This window comes from Thalassophryne amazonica, chromosome 5 (genome assembly GCF_902500255.1).
Source record: "Thalassophryne amazonica chromosome 5, fThaAma1.1, whole genome shotgun sequence".
NCBI classification, from domain to species: Eukaryota; Metazoa; Chordata; class Actinopteri; order Batrachoidiformes; family Batrachoididae; genus Thalassophryne; species Thalassophryne amazonica.
This window is the reverse complement of record NC_047107.1, coordinates 22,437,091-22,458,635: the sequence shown is the minus strand read 5'-3', so window position 1 is coordinate 22,458,635 and position 21,545 is coordinate 22,437,091. Positions and strand designations below refer to the sequence as shown.

The 21,545-nt window shown below is 40.6% G+C and overlaps 1 long non-coding RNA gene across 1 annotated transcript; it reads left to right on the top strand.

Moving 5' to 3' along the window:
* The first annotated feature begins 249 nt into the window (after positions 1–249).
* Positions 250–20,486, top strand: LOC117509749. Its single transcript, XR_004560497.1, has 3 exons — positions 250–259; positions 875–878; positions 20,398–20,486. It is a non-coding gene; the product is annotated as an uncharacterized LOC117509749 (long non-coding RNA).
* The last annotated feature ends 1,059 nt before the right edge of the window (positions 20,487–21,545 follow it).

The window sequence follows — 21,545 nt, the reverse complement described above, 5'->3', positions numbered from 1 at the left end:
AATGCCTAACCATGTTGAAAACTATATCACATTACTTGTGTGATCATAACGATTCCAAAAAGGTATAGTTTGGACTATCTGTGACGGAATGTTTTGGAGTTATGGGGTAAAAACAGCAAAAATTGTGACAAAGGTCAGTTTCAGTTTGTACAGGGGTCAAAAGTTAAAGTTGGTCCAATTTCAGTACAGAATGATGCAAATTATTGGTTGAAATAAAAGGATTAATAAATGGAATAGTTTTGACTGTGTTGAATGTTTGGTCTCCAAGGTAAAGGTTAAACAAGTTTAACATCTATTGGATTCTATGACAGGTGACATATGTTACCCTGTAACATGATAACTAAGCATGACAGATGGTGCAAACTATTCCTTATTAGAACCCTATTAACTTTAAATTTGCATATATTTTTTTTACTCAATTTTAGCAACTTTAACTTTTGACCCCTGTACAAACTGAAATTGACCTTTGTCACCATTTTTGCTGTTTTTCCCCATAACACCAGAACATTCCATCATAGATAGTACAAACTATACTTTTTTGGAATTGTTATGATCAGACAAATAATATGATATAGTTTTCAATGTGATCGGAGCATTTTAAAATTTTGACCTCTATGTAATTTTTCATTAACCCCAACCTGGCTACAGCTACCACTCTGGGATTGCTATCATACATTTTTGTGTAGGCTATGATACACTGAGGCTGGATTCTAAGTGTCGTTTAGTCACCTTCAGTGGTACCGATTAGGTCAAAATTGATGACTGGCTCATGGACTAAGTCTCACAACCATACAGCAAGACAGGCAGCACCAGGACCCGAAAGACTTGGACCTTCATTCACCTACACAGATATTGTCATTGCCAAACTCCTGAGTCTAGTGACCTCATGACTCCACAAGCTCTTTCTACACACCTCTCAATCTCAAAGGACCCAGAGACATGCATGCCACTGAGATAATCGAATGTCTCTACAACTTCAACGCTTTCCCCACATACAGATGCACTTCTGATGGCCGAGCTTAGGAAGTCATTAAAAGCCTGAATCTTAGTCATGCTACAGGACAATCTCGAACCCAGACACTCTGATTTGTCACTCAGCTTCTCAATTGTTGCAAGCAGTGTCCATTGATTCAGCAAAGATCACAGCATCGTCTGCAATGTCAAGGTGGCTAAACCTTTCCTCGCCAACAAAAGTACCCAAGACACTGGTTTCCGCAACCCTACCAACACTCAGTCCATGCAAGCATTGAACAATGTAGGAGCCCCAAAACACCCTGACAAACGCCAGTTTTCATTGTTCAAAACAGTGCAACACATTGAGGAGATGTGCACAAAATATGTTTTACCATGCAAATGTAGCGTTTTAATTTATTTTAACCAGGTTAGTCCCATTGTGATGGAGACCTCTTTTGCAAGGCGGACCTGGACAGTTATAAAGTTTCCAATTCACTTAACCTGCATGTCTTTGGATGTGGGAGGAAACCAGAGCACATGGAGGAAACCCACGCAAACACAGGGAGAACACGCAAACTCTACATAGAAAGGCCACAGGTGGGAATCAAACCCATGACCTTCTTGCTGTGAGGCAACAGTGCTAACCACTAAGCCACAGTGCTGGAGTTCCCTCACAGTGTAAGTGATATGATGTTTTTAGTAATATTATCCTAATATTAATGCTCAGTAGCCACTTTTACTGCATTTACTTTTACAAAACACCCACCAGCCAAAAGTCAAATGTTTCAGTTTTTTATTGTATGTACAATATTAATACTAATAAAAAATATTTTTACACTATGATGGGCCAAGGAAACTTGGCCTCCTCCTCCCTCCACTTGTGAATTTGTTCCTACACTCATGAATTCACAATAGCTAACACAACATTGCACCTTTCAGTTATAAAATTATTGCATTGGGCATAATTCCACTGTACTGACAGATAGGGATGTTTTTCTACTGTTTGCACGCAACCGCAGCAAATAGCTAAAAGAGCCGATCTAACTGTGCTGCACATTAAAAGCCACATGTTACAGCAATACATGCAGACACATGCAGTTTGGTAAGGTCACATGTTCCGTTCCAACAGCTCAGCGCTGCTACATCCCAATCCTTCAGGGGACCGCGACGCATAGAAGAAATATTCTTATTTAGATGAGTGCTCTGTGAGGGACGTAGTCTGGCATAACAGAAGAAGAATACAATGTAGTGTGGCATGCATTGAGAGTGACTCCTCCACAGGCCCCTTTGCAGAAGGCAATCAAATCTGGCAGTCATGTGTAAAGATACTTATCTGCCTGGAGAGGATTTCAACACCATATTTCGGAAGAAATGGAAATCAATGCTGACAGCAGCCTGTCAGTGTTATATATTCAGAACATCTGATCTCAATAGAGAATCTTCCCTGAATAAAGGAATAATGAAGAGATATTTGGCAGTGAAAAGGTCAATACTACATTGCTAATACATTTAAACACAAAGTGGGTTGTAAGTGTTCACTATATTGAAAATGACAATCATTACCAAAGTTTTGCCATCCTGTTTTTTAACCTTTAATTTCCATTAGAAGAAAAAAAATCCCACTTGTCTGCCATAGTTATCTTCACAGTATGATTGTTGTACTTTACTGAACTTATTTTGCTAAGTTATGTGTTTTCTCCTCCAGAGGCCAAAGGTCAAAAGAGGGGTATTATGGTCGTGAGGGTTGTCCTTAAGTCCTTGTTGGCCAATTACAACCAGAAAAATACATGTCAATGTATGAGATTTTATAGACAATAACCTAAATCTGAAATAACATTGCAGAATAATTCATGCACTACTCTTTAATCTGTATAATTGTAAATTATGCAATTTATCAAGTTTCCTGATGGTTTAAAACAAAAACAATGTGCAACAAAGATACTGGGGAACCTTGAGTGACAAAGATGGAGAGCCAGATTAATCTACTTTGGCTGCAAAATCCTTACTGTGGAGTTGTATGAATCTGTGACTGTGTTTTCTAAATTTTATAATTTGACCAATGTTATCAGATGTTTCCTCCCATTTTTGCTTAGGGTTTCCACAGCAATCCATACTAGATTCATGTTGATTTTGCACTAGATGTCTTTCCTAACACAACTCCAGATAAACATAAAGAATGGGACATGTTTGAACTTGAACTTGTCAAAGTTTTTTAGATTAGATTCGATTAGATAGAACTTTATTGATCCATTGAGAAGACCCCCCCCCCCCCAGGGAAATTGAGGTTCCAGCAACATTGTATAGCAGCACACAGGGTAAGATGCACACAGTATCAAAACTGGAAGTAAAAAGAAAAACAGTTTGCAAATATAAATAGAAATACATAAATAGAAATACCAGACATACAGATCAATACTGGTTTACTGGCGACTACTCCTCTTTTCTGTCTTCCTGTTACTCCTCCTAGACCCGGAGAGAGGAGTTGTACAGTCTGACGGCCTGAGAGACAAAGGAGTTATTCAGTCTGTTGGTCCTGCACTTGGGAAGGAGCAGTCTGTGGCTGAAGAGGCTCCTCTGAAGATGCTTTTTTTGTCATTTATTTATTCACTATTTTAACTGTGTGTATTCTTTAACACAATGCAAGTCATCTTTAATACATATAAATTCTATTATTTGTTTTAACATATAAATTATTTGTGTTGTTTAAAGCAACATGGGGCATAATTAGGCTTGAAAAGTAGATAAATGTGACCACTTACACCACATCTACTCTTTGATGTTAATTTTTTGTAATTGTAAATGAATAACATTGAGGAAGATTCCAAAGAACTGCAGGACTGTGTTGAAGTAATATCTTTTTAGCAAATCATGTTTACTTCTGTTTAATTCTGTGAAACTTAGAATTGAATAAATCCACATTACTCTTTGCCTAAACTGAATTTTTCAACAAGAAAACAACTATATATATATATATATATATTATATATATATATATATATTTTTTTTTTTTTTTCTTTCTTTTTAAGTTTGGCTGCTGGAAAATAGTGAAGAGGATGATTTATCTTTGTTTGTTTCTTATTGACATGTATTTGATGAAATCCTAATTTTCTTTTCTTTCCTGTCAAAAAACCTTTATTGTTGCACTTCACATGCTATTTTTCTCTTTAAATCTTTCACACCTGGGTCTTAATGTTCTTGCAGGATTCAAGTGGTGTTTTTTTTTTTTCTTTTTTTTACCCTGAACCACAGCAAAGGAGGGTATTGGAATCAGTCCTGTGTCTATCTGTCTGTGTGTCTGTGAACAAGATAACTTAATCTCCATCCATCCATCCATCCATTTTCTTCCGCTTTATCCGGAGTCGGGTCGTGGGGCAGCAGCTCAAGCAAAGCCGCACAGACCTCCCGATCCACACACACCTCCCCCAGCTCCTCCGGGGGAACCCCAAGACGTTCCCAAGCCAGCCGAGAGATGTAGTCCCTCCAGCGTGTCCTGGGTCTTCCCCTGTGGAGGAAACTCATCTCGGCCGCTTGTACTCGCGATATCGTTCTTTCGGTCATGAGCCAAATCTCATGACCATAGGTGAGGATCGGAACGTAGATCGATCGGTAAATCGAGAGCTTTGCCCCCCTGCTCAGCTCTCTCTTCACCACGACAGTCCGATACAGTGACCGCATCACTGCAGATGCTGCACTGATCCGTCTATCGATCTCACGCTCCATCCATCCCTCACTCGTGAACAAGACCCCGAGATACTTAAACTCCCCCACTTGAGGCAAGGACACTCCATCGACCTGAAGAGGGCAAGCACCTTTTTCCGGTCGAGAACCATGGCCTCGGATTTGCTGATTTTCATTCCGGACGCTTCACACTCAGCTGCAAACCGCCCCAGTGCACGCTGAAGGTCCTGATTTGATGAAGCCAACAGAACCACATCGTCCGCAAACAGAAGAGATGAGATTCTGTGGTTCCCAAACCAGACCCCCTTTACACCCTGGCTGTGCCTAGAAATTCTGTCCATAAAAATAATGAACAGAACCGGTGACAAAGGGCAGCCCTCGCGGAGGCCAACGTGCACTGGAAACAGGTTTGACTTACTACTGGCAATGCGAACCAAGCTCCTGCTGCGGTCGTACAGGGACCGGATAGCCATTAGCAAAGGACCCCGGACCCCGTACTCCCGGAGCACCCCCCACAGGGTGCCCCGAGGGACATGGTCGAATGCCTTCTCCAGATCCACAAAACACATGTGGACTGGTTGGGCGAACTCCCATGAACCCTCGAACACCCGATGGAGCGTGTAGAGCTGGTCCAGTGTGCCGCGACCATGACGAAAACCACATTGCTCCTCCTGAATCCGAGGTTCGACCATCGGTTGAATTCTCCTCTACAGTACTCTGGAATAGACCTTACCAGGGAGGCTGAGGAGTGTGATCCCCCTATAGTTGGGACACACCCTCCGGTCTCCCTTCTTAAACAGAGGGACCACCACCCCAGTCTGCCAGTCCAGAGGCACTGTCCCCGATCGCCACGTGATGTTGCAGGTGCGTGTCAGCCAAGACAGTCCCACAACATCCAGAGACTTAAGGCACTCAGGACGGATTTCATCCACCCCAGGAGCCTTGCCACTGAGGAGCTTTCTAACCACCTTGGTGACTTCGGCCCGGGTAATGGATGAGTCCGCCTCTGATTCCCCAGTCTCTGCTTCCTCTTCGGAAGACGTGACAATGGGATTGAGGAGATCCTCGAAGTATTCCTTCCACCGCCCGACGACATCCCCAGTCAGGGTCAACAGCTCTCCACCCGCACCGTAAACAGTGCTGGTGGAGAGCTGCTTCCACCTCCTGAGGCGCCGGACGGTTTGCCAGAATCTCTTCGAGGCCGATCGACAGTCCTCCTCCAGATAAGATAAGATAACTTAATCTGTTCAAGATAACTCTTGACAGATTTTCACTAAAATTGGTGGAAATATTGTACAGCTATCTTGAGAAGATTCACTTTTAGAGACCATCAGGCAAAGGTCAAGGTTAACAAAGGCATGGTATGAAAAACATTTTGTGTTATTTCTTTGGAACCAGCAGGGCTAGAAAGATGGTCTATATTGATCAGAAAAATTTTGTGATTGAGGTGTACAAGTGTCATGATGACATCAAAAAGAAGTCATAAAAGGAAATAAACAGGCATAGTTCATGATAGTGCAATTTTTGAGGTTATCATGTTCCTGCTTATAACCACTGCATAAATCAGGCCCACCACAATAAAATAAGTCTGGACACACCACTGCCTGAGGTACGCTCTGAACATCTTGTACATTGCATTGCTTTTTTCTTTTATCTGAATAAATAAACAGATATTTCTCCAGCTTTGTGTTTGAGATGTATTTCAGATTTTTGTCCATTTGACATATCTATAAATTCAGTGTCAGCAACTTTCCACTGTCCCCTTCTGGGGACTCATGAAATATGATAACACTTCAGTACAAACAGAATTTGCCATGGAAAAAAGGTACTTTATGAGCTGGTATTCCAGCAAAAGTGGAATTATCGCCCCAATGAGCGAGTTCACAATTCCAGCAAGTGGCGTTAATCAGATTTTCCCAGCAGAGCTGTAGTTCATTGTGATTGCTAATGGAGCCTCCTCTGCAGGTTGTTGCTCTTCACTAAATTAGTGTGAAGTCTTATCCCAAAAACATTGACTAATACTGCACTTAATCTTAGAAGCGCTCAACTCCTGTGAAAAATGTCACGTGGAATGACACTGATGCATCGGAGCGTTGCCCTGCATTGCATCCATCATGTTCCCAACAAAATTAATCTTGATAGACTGAAACCAAATTACACCTAAGTTCACAGCCATTGCTCACTGCGACGACTGAATAAATATTTATGGGTGATGTGTGTAATTTCTTCTCCACGTGTAAAATTGTTTATGAGGAAATAAAGATGAAATAAGAAAGTTTCAGAAATATTTTTTGCTGTTTGAACTCACATAAAAAGAGGCTGTGATGCCAATAGAGAAAAGTGCCAAGGGCAGCTCCTCCAGGTGAAAAACTTTCAAAGATTTCACTGAAGGGAAACTCCTACAAGTTTTAATGTGATGCAGCATCACCATCTCTGCATCACCCCAGGCTGAACGATAAATTTATTTCATTATAACTGGTGAATTAAAAACTTTTTTAGGAGAAAACAAAAGCGAGGCTTACAGCATGCAGCCCAAGGCCTAAAAGGTAATAGCATGAAATATAGATACGGAGGTGACAGATGTTTACAGTGCGTTGTGAAATGGCATTGAGACACAACACGGTGGCTCCCTCCATTGGAGAGGAACTTGATAAGTATAGTAGGAGATGGAGTGATATAGGAGGTGCTCCGGCAGTGTTTGCAAGCAGATCATTAGCAGCCTCTTTTACTCAACCCCCAATGACAATCTATTGCTCTCCTCCCCTGTCAGCAGATCATTATGGTCTGATCATTAGTGACACCGCCACATGCCCATCACTCAGGCCAGTGCCATATTGGCAGACAAACAGCCTCTGACCATGGCCCAGTAATCGGAGACTTTCAACAGTGAAGATGAAGGAATGTTCACCCAGATTTTCATCACACTAATAATGAAGTGGAGCAGTATTTGTAGTGCTCACAGTTAAACTGAAATACCTATTGAGGACAAAGTTATTATATTATTATTATAACTAATATTATTATTATTGTTACTATTTTCAACACATTGGTTTTTAGGTCCTTGCACTATAGTACGTGCTGTCAGTGTTTCTCTATACCTGTCACACTTATATATAATATTTTTCACACATAATTCTTCTTATTTTCACAAATGATTGATCTATGGATTTGTGCAGAATGACACATATTTCAGAAAAAAGCTTCAAAGCACAAAATATAATGTACGCACAGTGCATCTGGAAAGTATTCACAGCCATTCACATTTTCCACATTTGTTATGTTACAAATTCTATACACAATACCCCATAATGACAATCTGATTTTTTTTTTTTTTTACGATTTTACGATTGCAAATTATTGAATAATAATAATAATAAACCCCTGAGAAATCACCCGTACTTAAGTATTCACAGCATTTGCCATGAAGCTCAAAAATTGGGCTCAGGTCCATCCTGTTTCCATTGATCATCCTTGAGATGTTTCTACAGTTTAATTGGAGTCCACCTGGGGAAATTCAGTTGATTGGACATGATTTGAAAAGGCACACACCTGTCTACATAGAAGGTTCCACAGTTGACAGTGCATGTCAGAGCATAAACTAAACATGATGTCAAAGGAATTGTCTATAGAACTCCAAGACACGACTGTCATGAGGCACAAATCTGGGGAAGGGTACAGAAATATTTTTGCTGCTTTTAAAGTCTCAATGAGCACAGTGGCCTCCATAATCCATAAATGGAAGGTGTTCAGATCCAACAGCACTCTTCCAAGAGCTGGCTGCCCATCTAAACTGAGCGATGGGGGAGAAGGACCTTAGTCAGGGAGGTGACCAAAAACCCAATGGTCACTCTGTTAGAACTCCAGCATTCCTCTCTGGAGAGTGGAGAACCTTCCAGAAGGACAACCATTTCTGCAGCAATTCATCAATCAGGTCTGTATGGTAGAGTGGCCAGACAGAAGCCACTCCTTAGTAAAAGTCACATGACAGCGCCCTGGAGTTTGCCAAAAGGCATCTGAAGCACTTTCAGACCATCTATCCATCCATCCATTTTCTTCTGCTTTATCTGTAGTCGGGTCGCGGGGGCAGCAGTTCAAGCAAAGCCACCCAGACCTCCCGATCCACACACACACCGCCCCCAGCTCCTCTGGGGGAACCCCGAGGCATTCCCAAGCCAGCCGAGAGACGTAGTCCCTCCAGCGTGTCCTGGGTATTCCCCGGGGCCTCTTCCCAATGGGACGTGCCCGGAACATCTCTCCAGCGAGGCATCCAGGGGTCATCTGGAAAAGATGCCTGAGCCACCTCAGCTGGCTCCTTTCACATGGAGGAGCAGCGGCTCGACTCCGAGCTTCCCGAGTGACCGAGCTCCTCACCCTATCTCTAAGGGAGCGCCCACCCACCCTGCAGAGGAAACTCATTTCGGCTGCTTGTACCCCGCAATCTCGTTCTTTCGGTCATGAGGCAAATCTCATGACCATAGGTCAGGGTCGGAACGTAGATCGATTGGTAAATCGAGAGCTTTGCCCCCCTGCACAGCTCTCTCTTCACCACGGCAGTCCAATACAGCGACTGCATCACTGCAGACACTGCACCGATCCGTCTGTTGATCTCACGCTCCATCCGTCCCTCGCTCGTGAACAAGTCCCCGAGATAGTTAATCTAACAGAACCACATCGTCTGCAAACAGCAGAGATGAGATTCTGTGGTTCCCAAACCGGACCCCCTCTACACCCTGGCTGCGCCTACAAAATTCTGTCCATAAAGGTAATGAACAGAACCGGTGACAAAGGGCAGCCCTGGCGGAGGCCAGCGTGCACTGGAAACAGGTTTGACTTACTACCGCCAATGCGAATCAAGCTCCTGCTGCGGTCGTACAGGGACTGGATAGCCCTTAACAAAGAACCCTGGAACCCGTACTCCTGGAGCACCCCCACAGGGTGCCCCGAGGGACATGGTCAAACACCTTCTCCAGATCCACAAAGCACATGTGGATTATCTGGCCCAGAGCGATCTTGACTTCGATCTTGTCTATCTTTCAGCAGGACAGTGAATGTAAGAACACAGCCAAGATATCAAAGGAGTGACATCAGGACAACTCTGTGAATGTCCTTGAGTGGCCCAGGAAACAGCCCAGACCTAAATCCGATGGAACATCTCTGGAGAGATGGAAATGCCCTGTACGACTCTCCCCATCAGTTTGATGGAGCTTCAGAGGTGCTCAAAGAGGAATGGGCAAAACTGCCCAAAGATAAATGCACCAAGCTTGTGCATCATATTCCAGAAGACTTGAGGCTGTAACTGCTGCCAAAGGGGCAGCAACAAATTAGTGAGCAAAAGCTGTGAATACTTACGTACGTGTGACTGCTTAGGTTTTTTATTTTTAATAATTTGCAAATATTTAAAAAAAAAACTTTTTTATTTTGTCATTATGGGGTGTGTGTGAGTAGAATTTTGAGGGAAAAATGAATTTACTCAATTGTGGAATAAGGCTGTAAAATAACAAAATGTGAACAAATGAAGGGCTGTGAATACTTCCAGATGCATAGGAGTAGAGTGGTATTAAAGCAGGTACTCGTTTACTACCAGCACAGCAGTGTACTATATGTTGTATTCTTGACTACCTACCTTATTGTTTATGTAAGATACATGTATCTGAAAAACCTCTTATTGGTATCTATTTATCCATGGTGCTGAATGCGGAAGAGCCTCACAAGAAGTCCACAATTTGAAGCTATGAGTGGTTTGGAATAAAATTAAATGTGTAGTAATGCAGACTACCATATTTTTGTGAGTATTAGTCACACTTTTTTTTTGTATTATCAGCTATATAATTTGGGATTTTTGTATACGGTTGTAGTGCACTTTTTATTGTTATTATTTTTTCTTTTATTCTTGAGGTTTTTTGTACTTGAATCCTGCAAAGCTGACACAAATATTTAAAAATATTGTTATTAACAAACAAATGCATAATTTTTTAGCATATAGGTCACACCAGAGGTAAAGTTATTTAAAAAAGTGATTCTATTCCGGAATAACCGACAACAGGCTGAAGAGGTAATTGTCATGGTGGGTCGGGGGTGTCATCAACAATTTGGCTTGTTAGCATGATTGCTCTGCAATGATGAGGTCTAGGGTCACCAAACTTACAGGAAAGTTGTATCAGGTCAAGAACTCAGTCAAATTTGAAAATAAATGGCATTGACTTCAAGGCCAAGCCCATAGGCCAAATTTTCAGATTTTCTTCTTCGCACAATTGGCCTAGGGTCACCAAACTTACAGGAAAGTTGTCTCAGGTTAAAACCTCTGTCACTTTGACCTTTAAGTGAAGGTCACAGGCCAAAGGTTCTCACAAACACCACAGAAATTCTGCGACCCAGGGATTTCCCTGCCATGAAGCTGAGGGGTAGACTGGCAGCCCTGAGAATTTGTTTATTCTATTTTTAAATACTAACCCCACTACAAGCGGTATGCAGATGAAGACCACCCTGAAGAAAAAAAATGCTGCAGTTCCTTGACTTATAGATAGATAGATAGATAGATAGATAGATAGATAGATAGATAGATAGATAGATAGATAGATAGATAGATAGATAGATAGATAGATAGATATCCATCAACAGAAAGGGCCATATGCAATATATTTATTTGTTCCATGTGTTGTCATTCATGTTTTTATGTTAACAGGAAAAGACATGAACTCTCTGTAGTAAAGATTGATGGAGGGCTGATCTTAAGCCAAGTTAGACATGATTAAGTTTTGGTGCAGATCCAGAAAGATCTTGCTGTTTCAGAAACTGGGATATGTACTGGGCGAAGATTGACCTCCAAAATGTGAATCTGCTGCAAATTGTGAATTATCTGCAAACCATTAATGACAATTTACACCAAATGTAAATATCCTCGAACCGTTAATAGTTTTATTCCAACCATAAATAAAATATCCCACAAAACGTAAAAAGTAATTGCAAAATGTGAATATCATTCATGATGTATCTTTTCTGTCAGTTTAAGTAGTTTACGGATCAATTACTTCAGCAAATCTTGATCGCAAAGCCTGTTTTTTGGGGGGGTATGAGGGTGTTGGCAAGGCGAGCCCTGAGCAGGCTCTCACTTCTGGCTTCAAGCGCCTGGTCCCACTTGGCGTGACCCACTTGGGGACAGTGACAGGTGTGGAGTTGGACTGGGGCGGTGCACCTGTCAAACGGCACCACAGGTATCAGGGAGGACAGAAACCTCCCGCAGAACAGAAGGGCAAAAGCTCGCTTGATCTTGATTTTCAGTATGAATACAGACCGTGAAGCGGGGACCTCACGATCCATCTGACTTTTTGGGTTTTAAGCAGGAGGTGTCAGAAAAGTTTACCACAGGGATAACTGGTGGCCAAGCTTTCAAAGCAATGTCACTTTTCGATCGTTCATTGTCGACTCTTCCTATCATCATGAAGCAGAATTCACAAGCGTTGGACTGTTCACCCACCCACCACGCATAAGAGTCAAGGGGTGGCATGAAGCCCAGTGGTGTAATGAAGGTGAGAGGTGTGCAGTCATAATCTCACAGATAGTACTTCGCACCATTGGCTCCTCAGCCAAGCACATGCACCAAATCGTGAAGAAGTCATGTTTTGAGACTTATGTTTGCAAGACATGCGTTCACATTTTGGGAGACATTTTTTCAGTATTCAGATTTTTCAATTAATGTTTTGCAGATAATTCAAGATTTGCAGCTGATTAATGTTTTGGGGTTAACAGGACCTTGCCTGAGGGGAGTAGCTGCACTACATCACGCCGCTGATGTGGAGAACAATAAAATAAAAACCAGCTGTATAATTAGTGAATATCACTGGGTTGATATAAATAATACATAAAAGGGGAAACCATACAAAACCTGCTGTTAAATAACCCTGGTTTAAAAAAAAATGTCACTCATGGGATTCAAACCTGTAAGCTCTGATTACCAGACGGAAACTTTACCACTGCGCTACCATCACTGGCTAGTAATCAGTGTGGAAAAATGCCTGGAATCAACAAAGACATGGATGGACAAGGTATGCTGTGTCTGGCCGCTGCAGTGCACGGCAAAGGCAAAAGATGTTTTATATATTTCCACGTGAGGACAGCAGGCAGAGACACACACGCACTCCTCACAGAGGAATGTTGTAAGTTCTTGTCCTTCCAAATGCGGAACGTGTCCTCCACCTGGGACGTCTAGGAGCAGAGATCTTTACAGCCGTGGCTGAGAGTGGACACGCTCCCACCGTACGTTCAGTGCCCAGACCAATGTGTCACTCTGTAATGTGGTCATTCATTTTCGTTATTTGTTATGTAATTGTGTATGTAGGTATTGTCGTAATTATTTATATAACTGTCCTGGCTGTGGTTTCTGTGTATGTAATGTGTGCACTGAGCTGTCATCCAGTGTGCTATGATCAGCTGACAGGCACCGTGCTGTGTGTGATCAAACCTCGCTGTCCAGCCCCATGTGATCAGATCTGTACATACATATAAGCATTTTATGCAAGTGTGCCCCCCGGCACACCAGAAGTGTTGGGGGTGACACACACGCACACGTGCGAGACACATGCACCATGTGTGTGTGGCTTTTTGTAACTCCACAGTTGTGGGCCACTTTGACAAATTTCCATCTAGCTCGACAGTGATTGTCTGCTGACTGTTTTTGTGTTAATAGTGTGAATGGCCACAAATTTTCGAAGAGCCAAACAAGTGGTCTTACATGTTCGTGTGTGTCAGCTGGAATTTGGCTGACACCTGCCGCAATAGGGTTGGATGGGCTCTCACAGCGCACTCTTTGTCTTTCAGCCGCTGGTGTGCACAAGTGTATGAGGCGTTGGAAGCAGCTACGATTTTACACGTTTTGCATACTATTCCTGTTTCATGCGCATTTCATGCGCAGTTTGACCAAATTTGCTCTATGTGTGAAGGAGCCCTAATGAACACAACCAAATGTGTAAACATATATGGTATGAAATCAATAACTAAACTGTACATTGCAATTTTACCTGGAAATATAGTAAGATGAAAAAAAAATAGTATTTGAATGTCATTGGTCTCAAAGATAATATGCTGTAATTGATTGGAGGAGAAGTTCCGCCTGAGATATGCTGAGCTCTAGTGAGAAGAAATGCATGGCCTGTGCGCCGTGACCTGTAAATAATTGATAAATCAATTTTCTTGACTAGAACACCAAATAATGAAGCAATGCAATTCTTATCAATTACATTTTCGTCTTAATTGGTGACTTCACTTAGCACAAAGCAGTGCAGCGAAACATCACACCATTTTTCAATTAAAAGGTCCAGATGTTTTTCGAGGCTTCAGTAGACACCGGCAGTTGTGAGAAATGCTTTATCTGCATTGTAATAATCACTAGAACATCAGCTCCAGGCTGCATTTGCATACTCATGTTTTATTCCAGCCTTCTTTCTAATGCACCGCTTAATTATACTGAGCGCAGACAGTATCAGACCCCTGTAGTCCCAAATTTATTATTGCTCTGTGTGAAGCTGCAGCCATCAAACTTAAAGCTCCCCATCACAGCCACCATGCTCGTCACTGCTTTCGCACTTTAAGAAATTGGTATCATCACATTTTATGTGCACAAAGAAGAACTAAAGGTAATTCTCACCATGAAATAAAATTTCATTGTTTCCTTTCATTAGGAAGGGGTTCCATAATCTGAGGATAAATACTTTCAAACCTTACGATCACTGTGTACTATGTAATATATCACATGATTAAGTATATCTGGAAAAGACCTGTAAATTTTCCTTGTTTGAATTTATGTGTTGTATCTACGAGCAATCTAAACAAATTATCTAATAGATGCACAAATTTAACAGGGCAGACAAGTTACTATTTCCTGTGAATATAAAGAAAACATTTAAAATTAACATTCAGTTTGGACTGTAGGATGACAAAATATCATATCAACAACAACACCATTTCCAAAAGTGATCTGTTTACCTGTTCATGTGTAAGCCTGTCTTTTTTATTTGATTTATTCTGTAAATGAAATGAATTGATCATGAGATTACATTACTTTGACTGGACAAGCAAAAAAACAGTTTATTACAAGGCAAACATGGGATGAACATCCATCCATCCATTTTCTATACCTGCTTATTCCAATTAAGGGTCACAGGGTCATGGAGTCTATCCCAGCAGTCATAGGGCGAGAGTTGGGGTACACACTGGACAGGATACCAGTTTATCATAGGGCCACGTATTGACAGACAGATACATTCACAGTCAATTTAAAGCTTCCAATTCACCTAACCTGTATGCCGTTGGAAGTAGGAGGACGCCAGAGCATCCAGAAGGTACCTATGCTTAACATGGGCAGAAAATGCAAATGACAGAAAGGACCAGGCCAGAAGCAATCCCAGAACCACTTTGCTGCCAGGCAATAGTGTTAACCACTAAGCCGGGGGCACATGCATTTTAAAATGAAACTAATGTATTTTCTGAATTATATATTGCATATTGCACCAGAGTAAAAGATGCATCTGCTGCAAAAAGCACCAAACAGATGAAATACCAATGAGGCGCTAAAGATATGCACATTTTCCTAACTAAATGTAAATAAACTCCTTAAAATGATTAAATATATATTTTAAAGGATAATGCTGTCCTCCTCCTTTGCAGTTCTGGCTGTCCCACAAAGTGCAAAAAAGTCAAGTGCCAGGCAAAAGGAAGGATATTCCCTATCTTTATTCAAGGGCATGGTCTTTCACTTTGAGAGCATGATTTATTGATTTTGCTCATTCTCTGAGACAAAGCACATGCTCCTCATTCAGATTTTCTTGTTTTATGGAACTTATCATCCAACTTAATGGTGCATTATTGCCACCTTCTGCTCTGGATTGAGGATCAGCCAGTACCTCATTTAGTTCACAGCAGCTTTCAGTTGTGACATATGTAGACAGTACCGTATTGTGGCTGTAGCTGACAATGTAGTATTATATTTCTGACACATACGTCACTTCAAAATATAAGTCACAGAACCAGCCAAACAAGTAAAAAATAAATAAATAAATAAAAAATGAAAATCTATTACTTATTGTATGAAAAATACAGAAATGTCCTTATGTTATGGATTTGGAAATACATATTATTTGATTATTTGAACATGAATTAGCAGATAGCTGAAACAGTGTTTGTTTTTCAAACACAGTAACTTAGCTAGGTATTATGTTTGATCCAAGTTGACAGCATTTTTTACAGTCAGGCCAAAAATAATTTGGATAGTGAAACACAAATTTTGCATTTTGGCCTCTGAGCATGACAAGCATGAAGTTTAAATGAAACAAGATGTGTTTGTAGTATAACACTCAGCTTTAATTTGAGGCATTCAACTGAATTAACCGTTTAGGAATTACACCCATTTTTCTAAATATTTGCTACATTTTCATAGTCCGGAAGTAACTGGACAAACTAAAAATAATTTTTTTTATTAAAAATTATCCCTTTTACAGCCAGTTTATATGTATATGGATACATGAATATTCCCAAGTCACGGAGTATGTCTTGGGCTTCATTTCCATCAATCATTAAGAAATACAAACAGTAAGGTACTGTATGGTAAATCTTTCTCAGTCGACAGTTTTCGAAAACGACAGTGCACGATGGAAACGAGTCACCTTAGACCTGACAGCAAATACTTTAATTAATCATGTTGGTATTGTATTTCATTTTCTAAATTAAAAAAATCCATCCATTTCCTAAAACAGCTTACTCCAATTAGGGTCACGGGGGAGGGGAGTGTTGAATCCTATCCCAGCAGTCATTGGGCAGAAGGCACATCCTGAACAGGCCAACAGGTCCAACACAACTAGACAAACAAACACAATCACACTTGCACCTACGGTCAATTTTGAGTCACCAATTCATCTAACTGGCATGTCTTCAGAAGTGGAAGGAACCCAGAAGGGAGCCCAATGCAACATGTGGAGAACATACAAACTCCACACAGAATGGACCTGGCCAGGAGCAAACCTGGGACATTGTTGCCGTAAGGCAACAGTGCTATCCACTAAGACACCCTGCTGCCCTGTTATTCTAAATACTGTGCAAATATATTCAATTGAATACACCACAAAGACAAGATATTTAATGTTCAAACTGATAAACGTTATTGTTTTTGTACAAATATTTGCTCATTTTGAAATGGATGCCTGTAACTTTCAAAAAAGTTGGGACAGTGGTACATTTACCACTGTATTACATCACCTTTCCTTCTAACAACACAAAATATAGGTTGAAGAGAAATGGTGCTGAGGTCAGTAACTGAAGAGTACAGTAAGAGAGTGTTGGAGCTTAAGTGAGTTTCTGGCAGGGTAATGAGTGTGAAGATGGAAACTAAAGGAGCAATGGTGAATGTCATCAGTGCATATGCCCCAGAGGTAGGATGTGAGATGAAGGAAAAAAGAAGATTTCTGTAGTTAGTTAGGTAAGTGGTAAAGAATGTACCCAAGCATGAATGAGTGGTGATTAGAGTGGACTTCATTGGGCACATTCATGAAGGGAACAGAGGTGATGAGGAGGTACTGGGAAAATATGATGACAGTTGATGGTAGAGTTTGCAAAAAGGATGTATGGCTGTTGTGAATATTCATTTTAAGAAGAGCAGTGAGCACAAGGTGACACAAAAGAGTGGAGATATGTGGACACAAGCAGAATATATTCTATCTCAAAAAAACTGGAGACTGAAAGGCAGTAGAACAGGGGAACATGGCTAAACAGCGTCACGTGTTTGTGGGATAACTTTGGAGGTGAAGAAGAGAATGTGTGAGAACTGAATCATGGCTCATATGGTACAAGCTGAAGGAGGAGGACTGTTCTATGAAATTCAGGAACAAGATGAGTCAGGCACTGGATAGAGGTGATAGAAGTGATTTATGACAATTGAGAAAACTACTACAAGTGTAGTAGTGGAGGGAGGAGCTCGGAGTCGAGCCACTGCTTCTCTACGTCGAAAGGAGCCAGCTGAGGTGGCTCAGGCATGTTTTCCGGATGCCCCCTGGACGCCTCGCTGGAGAGGTGTTCCGGGCATGTCCCATCGGGAGGAGGCCCTGGGGAGACCCAGATCACGCTGGAGGGACTACGTCTCTCAGCTGGCTTGGGAACGGCCTCGGGGTGTGTGTGGATCTGGAGGTCTGGGCGGCTTTGCTTGAGCTGCTGCCCCCGCGACCCGACGTAGGATAAGCGTAAGAAACATGGATGGATGGATGGCTACAAGTGTTAGTACTGGGTGTGACATCTGGACAGAAGAAGAAATACAAGGAACACTTGTGGTGGAATGAGATGTTCAGAAGTTACACCCCAGTTCCAATGAAGTTGTGATGTTTTGTTAAAATGTAAATAAAACAGAATACAATGATTTGAAAATCCTCTTCAACCTATCCTTTTAATTTTGACCCCTGTGTAATTCTTCAGTTGAACCTACCTGGCTGCCTATTGAAAATTCAAGTGGCCACTGAGTTTTTTTCAAAAGAGTTAATGTCTATGGATTATTGTGCCGAATTGATGTTTGTATCACCATTTGCAGAATTCCACTCTAAATATTCTCTTATCTGCTGCACTATATATGAGTTGTGAGATGTTGCTCCTGTTTTTCTCAGTTGCCCTCAAAAGTATTGGAACACTTGGTATTTCACACATTTTAATTTGTTTATTCCATTTCAAATACATTTTTTTTTCTAAAATTATCTTCCTTAACTCAAACTGAAATAAAATCTCTACAACATGATATAAATGAATTAAAAATATAAAATCCAGCTGATGAAGTGATGTAGAGGAGGATTTTCTTAAAAAGAAGTCCTGAAAGTTCAGCTACAATTTGACAGAAAGTACATTTGAGATGAAAGCCTAGATTTGATGTTTTTTTTTTTGTATTTCTTTTGTATTTCTTCATAATTGATGTAAATAAAGTCCAAGACCTATTTAGTGACTTGGAAATGTTCATGTTTCCATCCCCTGACTTGTCTGAAGAAAACTGGCAATAAAACTGATTATTATTTACAGGTTTTATGACGTTTTAGAGATTTGCTTTCGGTTTGAGTTTGAGGAAGATAATTTGTAGAATTTTTATTCTTTATTTTTTGTCTCTCTTGTATTTAAAATGGCATAAACAAATTAAAATGTGTGAAATTCCAAGTGTTCCAATACTTTTGGAGGGCACAGTATCCTAACCTTATGATGAGTGCAAAATGAGTGTGGTATTATGACTGTTTTGTTTAAGAATATTTAATTTTCACTTTTGCTGCACTTTGTGTCAAATCATAGTCATACTCGTATTGTCTATCATATTGACATGACAATATTCAGATATGATAATTTGGGCCATATTTGTACAGCCCTACTGTCAACTAGCTGAAAACTTTGAATATTAATTTACATCTAAATTAAAAAATGCTTAAAGTGACAGGGGGTTAAGAGGGCTGTAATTTGGGGGGCAGCTGAAAGGCAAAAAAGAAAAATGCTTAATAAGGTGGGGGGTATGGGGAGCAGAGCTCTTCCATAAGCTGAAAGCAAAATAAGGAAAATGCTTAAAAAGGCGGGGAGTCAGGGGGTGGGGGGGTTGGAGCTCCCCAAGAAGCTGAAAGTTTTAAGTCATGCTTTAAGGTTTAAGTCTCAAGAACCATTTTACTGAGAAAAGTCTGAAGGACCTAAAGGACACTGGTTAGGATGAGAGGAGCTGCCAGGCATGTGAGAGGCAAATAAAGAAAATGTTAAAAAGGTAGGGGGTCTGTGGGGAGCATAGCCCCCCAGAAAACTGAAAGGCTTTAGCCATGTAATGCTCCCCTGAAGCATTTACTCAAAAAAAGTCTGAAGGACTAAATGACATGGTGAGATGCGAAGAGCTTCACTCGTTCATGTCCATGACATATACTTATTAATAATACTAATTAATAATAATAATAGCTCAGGTGAGTAAAATCATTAATAAGTCATTCACCTTCTCTCTGTTTAGTATTTATGTAATGAATTGTATGAAATTTAATGGTTTTTACCATTTTTTTTATTACATTTCCTGTTTGTAGGACATACAGCGGAACCATCACCAGTTTTCTCAGTAAATAGTTTTTTAAAGGTGTTATTGACATAAAATTTTCAGAGGCAATCCACACATACAAAGAAACTAAAAGAAATAAGTATAGAAATTAAGTTATGTGTAATAATGCGAAATGACAGTAAAAAGTATTGAACATATGAAGAAAGGGAGGTGCAAAAAGCCATGAAAAGCCAAGACACCATCTGAAATCTATCAGTAATTCAGTTCAAGTCAAACTTTATGTATGGAGAACATGTAAAATACCTGGGGTTGACCAAAGTGTCGTACACATTAAAAATGAGATAATCAATAAAGTGCAGCAATTACAATAAATAAACAATACTAAAATATATAACACAGTGCTATAAAATAGAATGAAATTAATTAAAAGTACATTAAAATTAATTAATTAGAAAGTAATCTGCCCCCTTATCAGTGAAATTAAATTATTCTGTTTCAGTTCCAATGGATGGCCTATAAAAAGGCATCTCATTACCAAGGTGTGACACAAGAAACAACTCAGATGAGTAAAAGCTAAGTTACAACACTCAAGCTTACATTTTGACCCCAACCACGAAATGCATTTTCCTTGACTGTCAAATTAAGGTTGGCTCCAAACAGAGCACATTCCCATAGAAGCCCATTTTGAACATTCAACTTCAGAGCAGAAATAAACATTGTTTACAGCCTGCTACAAGAATTCTTAGTTTAAGGACAATCTAATTAACAAAATTCTGTATAATTATGGGCATGGTTCCTTGGAGTGACAGCAGCTGTGTCCATAGACTCCTCCTCTCATAGTCTCCGACTGGAACACAGCAGCTCATTTTTGTGTCTGTTTGGGGTATTTTATTACAAACACCTGGAATAATACTACTTGTGCAGTGAAACATACTAACGGATCATCTAAAGATGTCCCCTGTTCTGATATTCATGCTGAGTGAAATTCTCTTCTTATTTATTATTGTATACTAATGGTGTTAGCACTTTTAGCAGCTGTTGGTAGGTCCACTTAATGCACAATTACTGAGGAATTACACCATGGATAACTTTTTCTGTCAACACCAAAGCAAACCGTTATGACAACCACCTCACACTCCATAAAAAAATCTGAATTAATAAACACCCAAACCAAGGTTAGCTGTTAGCTTGTGCTTCAGACTTGGGAGGAGGCATGTTCAGGATTTTTTTGTCACACATGGAGCCCCCGCGTTCCACCTCTTTATGCATTAATGTGTTCACCATGAAAAGTGCAGCCAGGGGTGTCAGGGTGCCCACGAAAGGGGGTCATTTTGGCTGTTCCAGGTTTCTATAGAAAACCAATGGATGGTGCCATACAGGCTTTTGTACAGGGTATATACAGTAAATGGTAAAAGCAAAGAACTCTCTCAAGAACTTCTCAGCCTTATTGTTGAAAAAACAGACTGATGGCATTGATTACAGAAGGATTTCTAAACTTCTGAATGTTCCAGTGACCACTGTGGGGCCCATAATCTGGAAGAGGAAAAAACATCATTTCACCACAAACCAGCCATGACCAGGTGCTCCTTGCAAGATGTCTGACAAAGGGGTGAAAAGAATAATAAAGAGTTGTCCAAGATCCAAGGACCTCTTGTGGAGACCAACTGAGCTATTTTTTCAAAGAAAACAATAAGTAACGTACTCATCTAACATGGCATGTATGTACGCTCACCACACAAGACACCATAGCTGAAGAAAAAGTATGTTGAAGCTCATTTAAAGTTTACTACACAACATTTAGACAAGCATGTGAAATCCTGGGAGAATATAGTCTGGTCAGATGCGACCAAAATTGAACTCTTTGCCATAATAAACACCATGTTTG